The sequence below is a fragment of the Antechinus flavipes genome, chromosome 2, assembly GCF_016432865.1.
Source record: "Antechinus flavipes isolate AdamAnt ecotype Samford, QLD, Australia chromosome 2, AdamAnt_v2, whole genome shotgun sequence".
NCBI lineage: Eukaryota > Metazoa > Chordata > Mammalia > Dasyuromorphia > Dasyuridae > Antechinus > Antechinus flavipes.
This window is the reverse complement of record NC_067399.1, coordinates 151,653,019-151,672,263: the sequence shown is the minus strand read 5'-3', so window position 1 is coordinate 151,672,263 and position 19,245 is coordinate 151,653,019.

Here is a 19,245-nt window from a genome sequence, read left to right as displayed (position 1 = left end):
ATTAGGGCAAGAATTCAACAAATCCAATTATTATTGGAAGACTGGAAAACAGCTTAACAGCTCTTAAATTTAGACCAACATCTCATATCATATACCGAGATAAACTTCAACTAGATTAATGATTTAAAGGAGGACATCATAAGCAACTTAAAGGAGAAAAAATGAAATTTCAGGTCATAGCTATAGAGAAAGAGTCCATAACCAAATGAAATAAAGAGGATCACAAGAGGGAAAATATACAATTCTGATTATATAATGTTAAATAATTTTTGTACAATCAATAACAATACATCTAAAATGAGAAGAGAACAGGTAATGGGGTAAAGGGAGAGGAATCTGGGGTAAAGGGAGGGGAATCTGAAGTACATTTCTCTAATAAATATCTTTCTAACAGTTTTGGGAAATTGGTAGAAATTTATAAGAATGAGAACTACTTCCCAATTGATAAATGTTCAAGAGATGTGAACAGGCAGTTTTTAGAGGAAGAAATCCAAACCATCAATAGCCATATGGAAAAAAAAAAACTCTAAACCACCAAAGACTAGAAAAAGGAATGCCATGATTCTATCACATACCCAACAGATTGGCAAAGTTAGAAGAAGAAGAAAAGAAGAAGAAGAAAAGAAGAAGAAGAAGAAGAAGAGAAGAAGAAGAACAACAACAACAACAACAACAACAACAACAACAACAACAACAAGAATAAAGGAAATTCCAAATGCTAGAGAAGCTGTGGGAAAACATATGCATTATTGGTGGAACTATGAAATAGTCCAGCCATTCTGGAAAACAATTTGGAACTATGTCCAAAAAGCTATTAAATTGTGCAGATCTTTTGATTTAGCAATATAGCTTTTATGCTCTGAAAGAAATTAAAGAATAAAAGAACTCATATGTACAAAACTATTTATAGTTGTTCTTTTTCTGGTGACAGAATTGGAAACTAAGGAATTACTCATCAATTGGGGAATAGTTAAACAAGTTATAGCATATAAATATAATGGAATCCTATTGTGCAAATGAAACAAACAATTTTAAAGAAACATGAGAAGACTTTTGAGTAAACTAATAAAATGCAATAAATAGAACTAGAAAAACAATTTATATAATATAAAGACAAATAACTTTGAAATTCTTGGGGACTCTCCCACAATGAGCAAACACAATTCCACAATACTTGTGATGAAATATGTTGCCAATTTCCTAAAGAATGGTAATGAACTCAGAATATAGATTGAACAATGTAGGGATCTGTTTTTCTTGGCTATATGTTTGTCACAAACCATTTTGTTTTTCTTGCTTGGGACAGGGGAGGGAGGAGGTGAGATAGAAGAAAGATCTCCATTTGAAAATTTTTAAAATTTAATTTAAAAAAGAAAAATAGGTTAAATGTGAAAATGGAATGGATTTGGAGGAAAATATGAGCTCTGCTTCAAATGTGTTAATTTTGAGGCAAAGTGAAGGGTATGAGGAAACTAGTGGGGAGGGAAACTTTCCCTTACAAAACTTGTTACATATTTCCTCACTCTAGAATAATTCTAGAAAGATGTTGAAAAGTGGAAGTATTTTGAAAAACTGGTCTGTTTGGCAATTTAATTTGGGGAAATATTAGTTCATAAATTATGAAATCCACAGGAAGAGGATAATTTCCCACAGGAAGGGCCTCTTATAAAAGAATTTGAGAACTCTGAAACTGGAAGGAGACTTAAACATTAATTCAACACTTTCCCGGAAGGAGAAGTTTGGGATAGATCCAGATCTGTAATTTCATCTATATAAGAAATTCCCAGCGTTGGAAGCTCCCTCTACAGGAACAGATCATCAACTCATTTGCAGCTTCTAATCTCAGAGGGTTGTTCTGGGCACTGAAAAATTAAGTATCTCAACCATGGCCACAATCACTATGTTAGAAGCAGTGGTCAAGTTTTCCTAAAATCACCGTGCCAGGAAAGACAAGGAAACGGACTAAGAGAAGCAAAAAATATTGTCTAAGTTCACCTAAAGGATTAGTTTTAATAAAAACAAAAACAAACTTAGATCAGGTTCCTAGATCTCCTGGCTCCAAACTCCACGCTTCTTTTCATTCTATCAAATTGCAAAATTTAACATGAGTTTTTATTACCTTCAGACAAAGAGAAAAGAGTGGATGTGGAAGATATTTTTAACCTTGGACTAGATGTGTATTTCCTACAATCTATAAATTATTTAACCATTACCTAACCATTTCTTTTTTAACTGAATCACACCTTAGGCAACTGTGACCCATTCCTACTCCCTCTAGGCTGCTATACCTTTTTTATATTTCGCAGCATTTTTGTTGATATCTTCTAGAACCATAGTAACAGGAACTATTGAAATTTTATATGAAACAGGGCTAGACCATTTCCCCTTATCCCATCAAGCAAACTCCCTAAAACCAAACAAAAGAGGATTTCTAAGGGAGTAGCAAGCAATTTGCAGATATGATAGGTTATTTTTTCTCCCTACTCTATTGCTTGGTAAAGTTCATATTAACTTTACAGAAAATAATCAGAGCCTTTCAAGGCACAAAACATATGTAACACTGCTGGTCCAGAGTTGAGAGAAAACATGGGCACATTGACAGGCAGTAGGGAAGAAGCCAGTAGACAGGGGAGATTGAAAAGAAGTGAGAGTGGATTTGACAGAAAAGGAAATATGTTGGAGAAGAACTTGCAGTCCATTAAACCCCACAAATCTCAGGTAAACATGTCTGACTATATCTCCTGTAACATATTTCCCTTTCTGTCAAATCCATATGATCATATGTAGTCATTTCACCTTCACTTTCCCCTAACAGCCCCAACCTTGCTCTTTGTCCTCATTGTGACTTCCACTCCCCCTATCCTTTGCCAGCTCCATCATCCCTTCACTTTCTATATTATTTTCCATCTCCTACCCTTTCTCTTGGTGAACCAATTGACACATCAGATCAAACACACAATCTTCTGCTGTATGCAGTCTGCAACAGTCTCAAGTTTATCCCAAACCAAATTAAAATGTAATTGGGAAATATTTAGCAAAGTACATAAAAATAAAATAAAATAGAGATATTACATTTTAAAACTGTCAATATATGACTGGCAGAATTCTTTATATATGATTTAGTAGTCTCCATTTCTATTTGAATTGGTCACTACTGTTCTACACTGTCCTCTACATTTTAATAACTTAATCCCTTAACCTATCATTATCACATTTTGCATACCCAATTTGGAGATCTATCACCATCTACCTCCTTTACTCTTGGCTGCTATTTGAACCAAAGAAAAATCACAAAACTGCTGAATGGATTCACAACAAATTTATGTAATGTCTATTGGGTCTTCATTGCAATAAGATGGATCATTGTACTCCTCTCCAATTTATTCATTCTCTCATTTACCACAATGGCTATTCTAAACCTTTTTTATCTCTCCTCAAGTTTCCTCCCATACCTCCTTCTCCCATCCTCTATGATGAGGACCTTGACTCATACTTCACTGGAAAAAAAATCAAGGTGTTTTCTTTAGAGCTTCCTCTTCTCTCCTCCTCATACCCAAATATATTCTCCTAATTATTTCTTCTTTGTCTCTGATCAAGAAGTAGGCCCTTTTCAGACCCACCTGTGCAAAAATGTTTGTAGCAGCTCTTTTTGGTGGCAAAAATTTGGAAGTAGATGACCATCAGTTGGGGAATGGATAAATAAATTATGGTGTATAAAAGTAATAGAATATTATTGTTCCATAAAAAATTACAAACAGGCTAATTTCAGAAAATCCTGGAAAGATTTACATGAACTGATGTTGAGTAAAGAAAATAGAATCAGGAAAGCATTGTCCATAGCAACAGCAAGATTATGTAATTAATAACTATGATAGACTTGATTCTTCTCAGCAATTCAGTGATTCAAAGCAATTCCAATAAATTTTGGATGGAAAATGCATCCACATCCAAAGAGACACCTATGGAAACTATGGATCAACACACACTATTTTCACCTTTCTTCTTCCTTTTCTTTCTCATCGTTTTCCCTGTTGTTCTGATTTTTCTCTCCCAATATGAGCCATATAGGAATATGCACAAAAATGTACATATATAACCTAAATTTTTTTAAAATTAAAAACAAAAAAAGAGGTAGCCCCTTTTCAAGACAAACCCTTCTACATGGCACCCTTGATGCCATCTCCTCCAATCTTTTCTATTAGCCCCATTAATATCTCTCTGTGTGTATCTCTATCTATATGTGTGTGTGTCTATGTGTTTTTCTACTTCTCTCTCTGTCTGTCTCTCTCTGTATCTGTTTCCACAACTTCTCCTTTTCTACTTCTCTTTTCCTACTGAGCAGAGAGAGAATAAGCATTTATATAGTGTTCATTGTGTGCCACTTACTGTGTTAAGCACTTTTACAATGATTATCTCATTGAATCCTCACAATAATTCTGTGAGATAGATACTATTTTACAGTTGAGGAAACTGAGGAAAAATAGTTTAAGTAATTTGTCCAGGGTCACATAGCTAATAAGTGTCTGAGGGCAATTCTATCTCACTCTACGCCTAACACACTATCCACTGTACAACCAACTGCCCCCAAATGTGCATAATCTTTAAAAAAAAAAAAATTCCAGGTATTATCTACTATCTCTCCTCTTCTTCCCAACTAAACTTTATGACAAAAATATCTACAAAAAGCACATCCACTTACTCTTCTTTCATTCTCTTTTAAGCCATATACAAGTTGGCTTTTGACCCACGAAAACTTAAGCTTCAAAGGTATCAGTAATCTTTCATTTGCCTTAATCCTCATCCTTCTTGACCTCTCTGCTGTCTTTGCATTGTCTATCACTATCACCTCCTGGATATTCTCTCCTCTCTAGAATTTCATGACACTTTTCTACTGGTTCTCTCCTACTTGACTTCTCTTTCTCAGTTCCCTGTGCTGCATCTTTACCTATGTCATGACCACTTAGGTGTCCCCCCAAGATTCTGTCCTGTGCTCTTTTTTCCATATATAGTTTTTCATCAGTTCCCATGAGCACAATTATCAACTTTATGCACATGATTTCCAGATCTTTATAGCTAATCCAAGTCTCTCTCCTAATCTCTAGTCCTTTGTTTCTAATTGGTTTTTTAGACATCAAAAACAAGATGTCCTGTAGAAATGTCACATTTAACATGTCTAAAACAAAACTCATTCTCCCCCACAGACAAAAAAAAAACTATCTTTCTTCCTAATTTCCCTATTTATGTCAAAAGGACTACCATCCTTTTAGTCTTGGGTATCCAAAATCAGCATCTTTGATTCTTCAGTATTCCTTACTTATAATGAATAAACTGACAAATCATGTTGATTTTACCTCCTTATTTTTCACATCTTTCTCCTTTTTACCGATCTCTTCATCCCTCATCACCTCTACCCTGTGCTACTAAACTATTGTAGCAACCCCCTAATCAGTGTCCTAGCTTCCAGATTATTTCTTCTCCAATATATTTCCAACACAGTTGCCATATTGGTATTCTTAAAGCTCAGTCTGACCATGTCACTATCTGTAGAGGGCTGGCTGAAACTCTGAAAAGATGTATTTGAATCTGAGACTGAAGAGCATTTAAGGCTAATTACCTATTTGATGTGAGATAATGGTTAGATAGATAGATAGATATAGATATATATATAGATATAGATATAGATATAGATATAGATATAGAGGAGATGGTAATGTGATGGCTCTCCTCACCATTGGTGCTTGCTGAATGTGTGATGGTGAGGTAATCACAGGCAAAGATTGGAGGGCTGGGAAAGAGAGGTCAGAGTTGCTTTGCTGCAGGAAGAGGAGGAGTGAGACTTCAGCCTCCTGGCTCCAGAGTCTAGGATTCATCTTTGGCAAGCCTTGTGGCAGCTTGCCTGATTCCTTCACTTTTCCCCCTAAAGATCAAGGACTTTGATTGATCCTGACTCTGACTGATCCTGAAGCCCTCCAGAGATCTATTATAACTACCCTCCTTCCCAAAAAAAAACAAAAAACAAAACAAAACAAAACAAAAAACCTAACTTCACTGGCTTCCTTTGCCTCTTAGATAAAACACAAATGCTCTGTCTTAGACTCCAATCTGTCATCTTGAATATATTTCATATGACTTAATCATTCTGGGTTTTTTTGTCTTCTCCATTTCTTTTCTTTTTCTTCTTTCTCTTTCCCTTTCCCTATGCCATTCTTTTCCCCTTTCCTCTCCATTATCTTTCTCAGATATCTATCTTTCCAAAACCAAGAATTGCCCTAGACAGAACTTTGAAATAAAATTTGTCATCCATACTCCCTGCCTTCATTTTTAAAGTTCCCCCACTTCTAATGTACCACAATTCTTTCTCCAACACTGCCCAGCATTCTGTTCCCTTAGATCTTCAACCTCTAACTTGTTCTATTCTTCTGCATTATTATTTCTATTTCTTATCTAGGCTTAGTCACTAATTGGGTCTTGTCTCAATCAAACTGAGACCTGTTAAAGACCTTTTCTTAAAAAGACCAATGTCTCTCACTGCATCCAGGGCTACCTCCAGTTGTCCAGTTGTCCTATGATATATATCTATATCTTGTCATCGGACCCAGATGATTCCAGAGGAGAAAGTGAGGCAGGTGACCTTGCACCTGCACTAGCCTATCATAGCATCACCTGATGTCTTGGTCCTCTTTGAAAACAAAGGACAAACAACAGCCACCTGTATTTTGTCACTGCCTTAGTCTTCATTCTGCTACTCAAGGATATTTACTAACCTTTCATCCTCTCCTGTCCACAGCTAATCTAATCAATTAGTCCATGCTAATTTGCTGATAAGAGTTCTGGGCAACAGGTACATTTTAACTATGACTTTTGCACCCCTTCACTGATTCAAAGCTGATGACTCAAAAGATGAAAATTTCCAATCAAATAGAAAATAAAAATTGCGCAGGTCAAAGAAGGATATAAACAAAGGTATTCCTTCCAGTCATACAGATTTCCTCACTTCTGGCTGACCTTGATGAACCAGTGAGTAAGCAAAACTCATCTAACAAATTACATTTGGCTAGGTTTCCTTCTATCTACCCAGATAACTTAGGGCATTTTCTATCTGTCACAGCACTGGATATACCCTAACTTTTGTTCTGGGAACAGTAATCAAATCTAAATCAATGCTATCAATACTACATATTTTCTTTCTTCTCTTACTCCTTCCTCTTCTCTCCTCCTTCCTTCTCTTCCTCCTTCCTTCCCCTTCCTCCTCCTTTTCTGGAAAGATATGACTGTTGATTGATTCCTGTAACTCCTTAAACAAAACTTCCTTTCCCTGGTCACAATTCCTACCTATGTGTTATGTCCCCTTGAGTCCTTCTCATCCTGGAACTTTCATTCCAACCTTGTGGTCTTCTTATGCTCCATGATCACTCTGCCCCTGTGACCTCTAATTGGTAATACTCAGGCTAGCCATATTCACTGCTTCATTCCTCTTCAGGTTCTCCTGACTCTGTAAACTTGTTTTTCCAATCTACCTCTGAGCTAGTGCCTTCTCCCTCCTCCCCCATCTGGATTCCTTTTTATGTGCTGTCTTCCCCTACTAGAATGTAAGCTCAAAGAGGACAGGGACTATCTTTCTTTCTGCTTATATTTGTATTCCCAGAACTTAGTATGTTACCTAGTACACCACAAATATTTAATAAATATTTGCTGATTTCACTCGATTTGACTCTAAGGTCTCTTTTACCTCTAAACTTGTAGTCCTATAAAAATATTGTTTATTGCTTATTGCCTATCCCCCAAAATTTATTCTTTCAGTGAGACCTCTAATCTGTCTTTTTCTTACATATCTAAAGATGTGTGACAAAATGGAAAAGATTGAGGCACAATGTGGTCAGAGAAAATCAGAATCTGAGAAATTATAACTTTGTGCTCACTATACATGACATTCAGGATTAAAATACCAACACAGTGCTTTGGGTTTGCCTAATGCTTTCTTTCAAAGATTTTAAACTTATTGTCTATAAATTGGAAACAACTAAACAACTGATGTTTAACATCAAATTTGCTCTCACCATTTCTATATGGTGATATATGTGTATATATGTACACACAGAGATATTTACATACATTTATGTATTGAATATAAACATATATTTTACATATTCACATTTTGTAGCTGGAAAATAGAGAAGGCAGGTAAATTGACAAAGTTGCATCACTGAATTCAGTTATTCAGAATACCAATGCAGTCATTTCTACACTAATCTCCCTCACTTCTCTTGAGAGTCAAGATTCATATTCCATTAACTGTAAACCATTCTATTCTTCAGAGTTAATTGCTTGTACAATCAATCAATCAACAAGCATTTATTTAGCATCTACTGTGTTTCAGGTACAGTTTCAGATACTATACATATAAGAACAAAGAAGAAAACTGTCCATCCCTGTTCTCAAGATGCATATTATTGTTCTATAAGAAATAATCAGCAGCAAGATTTTAGAGAGGCCTGGAGAGACTTACATGAACTGATGCTGAGTGAAATGAGCAGAACCAGAAGAACATTATATATGGCGACAGCAAGATTACACAATGATCAATTCTGATGGATATGGCTCTTTTCAACAATGAGATGATTCAGGCCAATGCCAATAGACTTGTGATGGAGAGACAGAACTATGGGAACTGAGCATGGATCACAACATAGCATTTTTATTCTTTTTTTTTGTTTGCTTACATTTTATTTTCTTTCTCATTTTTTGCTTTTTGATCTGATTTTTCTTATGCAGCAAGATAATTATATAAATATGTATGCATATATTAGATTTAATATATATTTGTACCATGTTTAACATATATTGGATTACTAGCCATCTGGGGGAGGGAATGAGGGAAAGAGAAAAAAATTGGAACAAGGTTTTTCAAGGGTAAATGTTGAAAAATTGTCCATGCATATGTTTTTAAAATAAAGAGCTTTAAAAAAAAATTAAAAGAAGCATATATTCTAATGGGAGAAAGATGTAAGTTTATATGTATGTGTATATATACATATATAAATATACATATCTATACATCATAAATGATAAAAGTGAATACTTGAAAAAGAGGAGGAAGAAGAGGAGGAGGAGAAGGAGGAGAGGAAAAGAAGAAGGAAGAGGAGAAGAAGAAGGAGAAGGAAGAGGAGGAAGAAGAGGAGAGAAAGTAATTCTAAATTAATGATTTGCTGCACTCCTCAATCCATTCTTTTTTGTTGTTGTTATTGAGGCAATCAAGGTTAAGTGACTTTGACTCTGGACAAGTCAAATTAGTCACATAGCTACTATATGAGTGAGATCAAATGAATTTAGGAAGATGTCTTCCAGATTCTAGGTCTGGAACACCAGCTAATAATCTGGCACACCAGATAATCTATCCTTAAGGATAATCTATCCAATAAGGATAATCTAAGCCAGCTAAGCAAGTTGTTGAAAATTTTGCCATATTACCATATATATTACCCATGCTGGGAAAATGGTAATTGTTGCACTAAATCAGAAAGTGCTTGAATTGTTAGATGCTTGTATTTTCCCTTTTCTTATCAGTCTCCAACTCTTCCATCTCCTTTCTCAACTAATAAATTTTCTCTTTAACAGGAGCAAGTGAACAGATTTCTGACCACCTCCACTTCACAGTAGCTCTTTCTAAATGCTTCTATCTGATAAATTTTATCTCTTCCTCAGGGAGATTTGAGATATGGGCCTCTGTTTTATGGACTTCAATAGACTTCACTTTGAAGTGGAGACTCAGTTTCCTAGTCCTGACAGTGGTTAGACTTAGTTTATTTAATTATAGAAGATCCCTAGCTTTTCAAGGCTTACATTTCACAGCTCTGTTCATTCAAAGCTGTGTAATCAGCACCTTGACTTCATTTGGCCATGCCTTTCCCACTCACTTGGCACTTTCTTGCAGGCACCGCACTATGCTTCTGATAAATGACTCAGGGAAACAGTCAGAGGGGGAGAAAAAAAGGTGGCACCAGTCAGTTGGTGTTAATAAATTAAATTTTAAAACTGGGATTCATTGCTCTTCAAAAAGCTCATAAACATTCCCAGATTGGAAATTCCAGTTTTCTAGTCATTTACCACTAGGACTTTTGGGATGGTAGAATCCATTCCTCATCATTTGTGTCCTTTATTCTTCTGTATCCCTGAAACAAGTTTAAATGTTAGTATAGTAAGAATCACAGAATTTCAGAGTTGAAAGAGTCCTTCAATGGTAATCTCAACCAATCCTTCTCCAAAAGAATCCTCATTAAAATGAACCAAAGAGGTTGTTATCCAGACACAGCCCACTATCGTCTTTGGAATGGCTCTAATTGTTTGAATGCTTGAGGATCTTCAATGCCCTGGTCATCTTCTCCTCGATATACTCTAGCTCATTGATGTCCTTTCTAAAATTTGGTGATCAGAGCTGAGCAAAGTACTTTAGAATTTATCTCATCAAGGCAGAGTTTACCATGACTTTTTGCTGTTGTTCAATTATATCTGACTCTTTGTGACCCCTTGTTGGGGTTTTCTTGACAAAGCTACAGGGGTGGTTTTGCCATTTCCTTTTCCAGTTCATTTTTACAGGTGAGAAAACTGAGGCAAATCGGGTTGTGAATTGATCAAAAATCACAAAATTAGTAAGTGTCAGGCCATATTTGAATTCAGGAAAACTTCAAGCCAGGCACTGTATGTACTATGGCATCACCTAACTGTCCCAAAGGCACTGTTATTATTATTATTCCCATTTTATAGATGAGGAAAGTAGAGTTGAAAGAGGTTATCCAAGGTCACACAGCTAGCAAAAGTTTGAGGCAAGATTTGAATTCGAGGCCTGATTCCAGGCCTAGCAGTCTAACCAAAATATTACCTAACTTGGATACCAATAACATTTAATCTCATTAAATTCACCCCCAGGTTCTAAACTGACAAGATATTTTGAGGTCTTGACTATCATCCTATGTCTTAAAAACACCTTCCAGCTTTGTGTCATCTTAAAATTTGATAATCTCATCATCTGTGCCTTTATCATAAAAAAAAAGGAAAAAACATTAAGTTAGCATAGATTTTTGAGGAAATCCACTAGAGATCTCCTTCCAAGTTGACATTGAATCATTAATGATTACCCTTTGAATCAGGCCATTTATTGATTTCCAAATTCACTCAATTATATCATCATCTATCCCACATGTATCTATCTTTTCCCCAAGAATAAGGTGACATACTTCACCAAGCACTTTCCAAAAATCAGAGAAACTGATCTACTAGTTTAGCAAGTTTATCAAAAAAAAAAAAAAAAAAAGAAAGAAATAAGATTAAAATGGCATGCCTTGTTCTTGAAGAAGCCCTTCTGGCTCATGATCACTACTTCTTTTCCTAACTATTCACCAACCATCTCCTTTAATCAAGTATTCTACAATTTTTCCATGAGTCATTGTCAAGCTCATTGACCTATGATTATCAGGTTCTGTTTTCTTCCCTTTAAAAAAAATTTAATTAGGATAACATTTGCCCTTCTCATGTCCCCTTATATTTCTGCCATTCTGACAATCTTTCAAATCACTCATAGTGATTTGAAATTTCAACAATCACATCAAGTTTTTCTCATCATTTGAGAAGATAGTTTATCTGAACGAGGTGACTTAAATGCATTAAAGACAGCTGAGTGACATATTGTTGGGATTCAAGCAAATAATCTGCAATGTCATCTTTGAAAAAATTCAGAACTCAGGCCATCTTTAAATTAGGTAAAGGCATGTATTAAGATTTATTGAGAATCATATACTCAGAGCAGACTGTGCTCCTTTTTGGAAGTTAGCAGCCCAGCAAAGCAAGACAAAGATATTTAGGGAATCTAATTACAGCACAAGATATATAGATTTTGAGGTTACAGGAGGAATTTGCTAACAGAGGGAAGTCCTAAAGCCTTGATGGAACTGTGCATGTGGTTACCCAAAATGAATACAGAAAAGCCCAGTGGGGAAGGGGTAATACTGATATATGGTAACAGTATTATGATTATCCTGACTTCATCATAAGTTCACTCAGAAGACAGCAAATAAATATAGTGCTCAGTTGCCATCAGGGCAAAGATTTGTTGAAAATTGTGGTTCAACGTCCTAATCTGCATCCTGTTGGTGATAATTTGTTATTGGCTAATGTCTAAACTTGATGAATGATGGAATTACTGATCATATAGACCTGTACCTGTGAACTAATGATTGAGGATTCCTGTAGGGGAGGCTGGGGAGAAAGGTAGGTCTGTGATGAGGGCAAAAATCAGAATCCCATCGATCTGACTCTATTGTTATTATATGTGACACATAGTTTGTGCTTAATAAATGTATATTGACTTGACTTGTGGAGTAGACTTCCTCCACTGACAATCACTCAAATGTTTTCTACCATGCTTTCTTTCTCCCATTCCTCCTCTCAGAAGTATACTTTCTTAATATGCAGTATCCTCTTTCTAGCCCCCTTCTTTTGAATAAGATATACCAATTCAGAGCCATAGATCAATCATGACTACAAGTCTCAGTGATATATATGAGGTTAAATTTACTTTCTTGTGCTAAGAATTCTAGTTCTTTTTATCATCAGATCATAGGTGCAGTGGCAAAGTAACCTTAGAGGCATGTAGTTAAACATGCTTATTTTATAGATAAGGAAACTGAGGCCCGCAAGAGACTTGTCCAAGGTCACTCTGATTAAAAAAAAAAAAAAAGCTGAATAGGTTTCCTCCAGTAGACAGTCACAAATCATTACAACTACTCTCTTCTTCTGATCCTTTCTCAATACTCATTCACTACTGAATCTATTGCATCATTCTTTGGAGAATAAGCAAATTTTTCTTTATCTTTATCTTTAAAGCAAATAGCTCCCCTCCTCTTCAGGAATAATCTCAAATTTGTTTTTTAACTTCAAATAAACAGTGGTCCTTCCCTATCTCCTTGTTGTGATATTCTTCTTCTACTCTTCAACCTTTTGGTCCCAGGTCAAGTTTTCTCTGCCATTTCAAGTATATTGCAAAATTAAAGCCTTGTTTCTATTTGTAGGCACGTGAATATGCGTGTGTGTGTGTGTGTGTGTGTGTGTGTGTCTGTGTGTCTGTGTGTTTTAAGGAGCATTTCATTGTTCCTAATAATCTGGAGTTCACCTCTTCTGGGAGGAGAGATGAAACTGAATATTGATCCAAGACAGCAGTCACCAATGGAAACATAACCATCGTAGATTTAATGTAGTCACTGTAAAACTTTCCCTGGAACTCTATACAGTTTGAGATGTTATAACTAGTCATTTATAATGCTGGTAAAAGTTTATAACATATTTTTAGGCACTTCCTAAAACCTTGACGCCTTTCTTTAATCACCTCTTTACACTCTTAAACTCTTTTATCACCTCTAAACAACTTGAAAACCCCACCCAAACTGACTTTGTTTTCTTTCAATCTTCACAGTTTGACAGCCACACCTATCTTTCATTCCCTTTTCTCACAAAAACTATTCTTTTGTTTTCTGAAAACTGTATATACATTGAAAGAACTCTGACTTTTGGAGTCAAAGAATTTTGACTCAAATTAGACTTCCCATATTTATTGCCCTTTGGATCATGGACATAGTATTTTAACATTTCAGCCCCTCTATGTCCTTATCTATCTTGTAAAGGAGAGGCTAGCTAGATCTCTGATCCATGCTAGGACATTTTCTTGCTTACCTTGCCTCACCAATTCTCAACCACCTGAAATTGTTTCTTCAAGAATTTGTCTTCAATATCTTTCCTTCTCCAGATTAAGTCCTTTCTCCTCCTCTAGCATGAGTTGTGCTCCAACTTTTCCTCAAAACTTTTGAGACCAGTAGATAAAGAATTGATCTCAGAATCAGGAAAATCTCCATTTCAAGTCCCATCACCAACAACCTATGAGCTAGATATTCTATAGATATCTCAAACTCAGTATATCCAAAACTGAATCACGACTTCTGTGACATTGGATAAATTTTGTCTTAACACCCCAAATAATTTTCGGATTATTTGCAGACAGTGGTGACCTGCATTTGTAAAAGGAGTTCCCATATTTGAGAGTTCCCTATAGCAATGAAACCACAGGTCAGGAGAATAATTTATACAATAACAGTACTATACTAAAATAACTATGAAAACATTAAGAACTATTATCAATATAATGATCATTCATGATTCTAGAGTGTTATTGCTTATGCATTGTTTTCAAAAAAGACCAATGACATCAAGAGGGAGATGTCTTGATTTGCAAGTCAATTGGATTTTAAAAAGGCAGAGCTGTGCAAAGTCATCAATCAGCCTTACTCTCTCCTCCAGAACAGGAATCCAGTGGCAAGACATAATTAAAGAAAATTGGCGATTGCTCCTGTGCCTCTGATTCGATTGCTCCTGTGCCTCTGATTCCAGAATATGTATGAATAGTATCCATTTACATATATATGTGTGTATGTATGTATACATATATGTGTGTGTGTATGTGTGTGTGTGTGTGTGTGTGTGTATATATACTATCCATTTAGGGTCCAGAATGAGAGAGAGATGATAGATACACATATATGTATTTTTGTTATTCAATCATTGCAAATTCCCTCTGACTCTATTTTGAGGTTTGGGGCAAAAATACTGAAGTGGTTTGTCATTTCCTTCTCCAGCTCACATAGATGAGGCAAGTGAGGCAAAGAGGATTAAGTCACTTGCTACTTACATAGCTAGTAAGAGTCTGAGGAGAGATTTGAACTCATAAAAATGAGTCTTTCTGATTCCAAGCCCAGTGCTCTATCCACTGTACCACCTAGTTTCCCTGGTATTTGCATGTATATCTAGCTATCTATGTCATATATATATATATAATATATATACTTTATGTGTATGCATATAAACATTGTATATATGTATATCTACTGTCTATATCATAAATACACATATACCTATAATGTATATACTTTGTTTATATGTGCATATGTACATGTGTATATGTGTATACATGTGTGTATATGTACATATATATATATATACACACACACAAAGACAGCCAAAGGAAATTTGTTTTTGTTTTTTTTCCTAATGGGATAGGAGATGGGAGGGAGAGAAAATAAAGTTCTGCCATTTTTTTTAAGTAGAGGGAAGGTGTTACAGATGTGAAATGTACACTTTTTTTTGCCCCATTTCAAGGCAATGGGGGTTAAGTTACTTCTCCAAAACCCCATGACTAGTAAGTGTGGAGTGAATTCAGGTCAAGGCCAGTTTGAAATGTATATGCTTTCTGATGCAATCACTGTTTTTGTTAGTTTAATTTAGCAACTTTATCTTACTTCAATAGACCTCTCAGAAAATAGAGAATGATCTGCAAATGTTTGTACTATAAAAACAAATATTGTGAATAAAAAAAAAAAATCACAAGTCAGTCCCTCTCCTTTTCCTGAAGTTAATATGATGATCCCGTCCCTATCTTAATTTGTTCTCCTCTCACCTATCTGACAAATCCTTCTCCATTTTCTTTGCTGATTCATCATTCAAATGAACCCCAAAAGTAGATATCCATAGATACTCTTCTTCTCCTTTATTATCACTGATTCTTTTTTTGTTTTTTGGCAATTGGGATTAAGTGACTTGCCTGAGTCACACATTAAGTGTCTGAGACCAGATTTTAATCCTCTCTTCCCAACAGGGTCAATGCTCTATCCATTGCACCACTTAGTTGCCCTTGCACAGTAGTTCTTAAATTGAAATCAATGAGAATCCAGCAGTTCAGATGGGATAAAATAAATCTTTATATCCATATAATTAGTTTCCTTTGTAATCCTTTAAAAATTTTACTTTATGCATTTAAAAACATTATTAGAAGAATCTATGGGCTTGATCAGACTGGCAAATGTGTCTATTACATATACAAAGAGTTAAGAACCAAATTTCTACTCTTTCTCAGTAACTTCATCAGATTCTGTTGGTTAAACATCATCTTTAATGTAGATAATTCACAGATATATAAATGTATTCCCAGTCTCTACTGTAATTTTCATTTGCATATCACTTACTGCCTATTAAACATTTCCAAGTGGAAGTCCTGGAAATATCTTAAGTATCACATGCCTAAAACTTCCATCTCTGTGAAAGGCACCGACCATCATCTTACCAGTCTCCCAAACTTATAACTTCATTCTTATCCTCTGCTCCTCACTCTCTCTTACCCTATATATTCATTTCTTCTTACCATTTCAACTTCCACAACATCACTCATATCTGACCTCTTCTCTCTACTTTGAAAGCTACCATCTTAGTTTAACGATCACAACTTGCCTAGATTGTTTTTTTAAAAGTGGAGGTAGAGTGTTACAGATGTGAAATGTACACACTTTTTTGGGCAAGGTAATTGGGGTTGAGTGACTTCTTTGCAGACAAGTTTGTCCTTTATAATTTTGCAATATTCACTTTTGATTGTTTTGTGGCTATTATTCTTTCCATTTACATTGTTGTAATCTTTGCTTACAATTTTTTCAAACATGTGGATTTTAAATTATTTTCATTTATTATATAGCAAGACTGCATTTTTACATGCTGAACTTAAACATTATAATTTTTAATGAAGCCTTGCTACAAGTACAAGTATACTATGTGACATTATACAATTAACATATATAATACATTTTTAATCACTTAAGCCATAGCATAACCAAATTACCAAAATAAATTAGTGTGGAATCCCATGATTACAGTCTTTTTAATCAAATGACCAAGTCATTTGTTATGCCTATGGTTTATTTTATGCCAAAATTTGTAGGAATGCTAGCTTAAATTATAATAATTACATTTGAAAAAGTACTGTGTAATCTTCAGTGATGGGGTTTACTGGAAAATCATTGTAGCAAAAACTAGAGACTGGCCATCTATAATTATCTTCTCTTAAGAACTCAGCACATCTCCTTCATCTCCTCCATGATGTGATGGTTTTCCTCCTTTTCATTCTTCAAAATACTATACTTCTAAGTACATCCCATCCTTAAAAGAAAATAAACTTATTGAGGGTAAGTACAATTTTGTCTTGATTTTTTGTGTCCCCAGAACCTAAAAAAGTGCCTCAAATAGTTAGCTTTTAATAAATATAGCTGGATTGAATTATGACCTTTTATCTTTCTCCAGGTCAATCCTTTATAGTCCCACTTTCTAGTCCCAACGTCCAAGATTATATTGATAGCTTTATTGCTGTCTATCTTTTTATTATGGTATCTTGAGGAAAATATTCATCTGCTTTGAAAAGAGAAAGTTTTATAATAGGTATCAAAATGTCCTCTGTTGCCATTTGGCAATAGGGGCCAGATTAGTCACTTTTCTATTTAAAAGAAAATCAAACCAGTTTTATATGAAATCCTCTTTTTCTGTTCAACTATTTATATAGAAATGCCTATTTTTATGGGTGTATAAATTCTGAATAAAGAAAAATTCTTTTTTAAAAGATATCACCAAGAAAATAAATTTTTATTAAAGCCTTTTATTTTCAAAACATATGCATAGATAATTTTCACCCTTGAAAAATCTTGTGTTCCAAAAATTTTCCCTCCCTTTCCCCCATTGCATCCTCTAGACAGCAAGTACTCCAATGTATGTTAAACATTTGCAATTCTCAAGAAAATAATTAATAAGGAAATGGGATGGACTGATCAAGTAGCAGGAAACAAACATGTTCAGAGACTGAATGCTACATTAATAATCACAAGATATCAAAAGATCTAAATTAAATCAGGGTAAAAATTTAAAAGATCTCAGCAAATGCACAGAAGAGAAATTGACACGTGAGGCATTTCTTCAGTGGAAGATTTATAGAAAGATATTAACAAGAACCACACAGGCTGAGAAAGCAGGGATGGAGTATGATCTTCTTTAATATAGAGAAGATCCACAAAATCCATCAAAATATTAAAATATAACTGATATTTGTTTTGTGACTCTATAATCTTTTATTCATGCCTAGGATTTCATAAATGATAAAATGCTTATATATAGCTTTCCTGCAACTCTTTGAGGTATTACAAGGGTTAACATCCCCATTTTACAAGTAAAAAAAACTGAGGTTGAAAGAGATGGCAACTTGTCCATAACAATATAGATATTTAGTGGTTAAACTAGGATTTAAGAACTAAGATCTTTTGACTCCTGGTCTTTGCATTATGCTACAATGTCTAAGTAATATGTTATGTCTTTTTTTTTGGGGGGGGGGTAGAATTATTTGAATTCTTTATATCCGTGATTATTATGTTACAACATTTCAAGGTATATATTCCTTCTGCTGATACAAATCACAACCCACTTCATACTTTCTAATTGTGTATGAATCTTATCAATGGCCTTCCAAACATTCTTCATTTAGGAATTGATGGAGTTTTTCCTATAGATCTTTTAAAATTTTGTGGATGCCAGGGAAGCACTTAGTTGATCTGTTTCTTATTTTTCTCATTTGAGATGTGGTTGACCTGCCTTCTTTTCTAATTGTATATAGGTCTGTCTGCTGAATAAGGGATTTAGAATAGGTGGAGATGTTCCTGATGGTATCTTTATGGCACTTCTTTCAATAAGTTATTATTATTCATAGATGCTTACCCCAACCACAGTCTTCATTGTCTTTACAGAGTTACTGACAATTTTGATTCTTTGGAAATACTGGTTTTCCAAAGAACCATATATTTTTTTGTTTTCAGTGAGAGGATTTATACTTCTCACTCTTCTACTTCAAAGGGATTACTCTCAACTTTGGGTTACTGGAACTCTTTATCTCTTTGTAGAATCTTCATGCAGTTCCACTTAGATTCTGAGTTCCAAGGGTCATTACTTTTTCAGAGTCTAAAGTCCCTGGTACCTCTCTTTGCCAGGAACAGTACTCTCTGAATCTACTTTTCCCAGAAGGCTATTTTCTATATCTGAGAATGTCTATTTTTATCCTCATTTTTAAAAATCTCTGCCTCTAGCTGAATGTTTGATTCCTATTATTGATATTTTTTTCTATCAAAGAGGGATTGCAGAATTGCCTTCAGACTCACTTTCCCACCCTCACCTTCTGCTGCCTTCAGATATAGATGCAAACCTATCTCCTAAATCTGAAAACAGACCACTCAACTAGCCTACCTCTGAATCAAATAATTATTGAACTTGCTCATAGGCATAGATGACTTGTTTGCTTAGCCAGTCAAAGGGTCCTCTTGATTCCAATTAAAATGAGTACACTCTGATAAA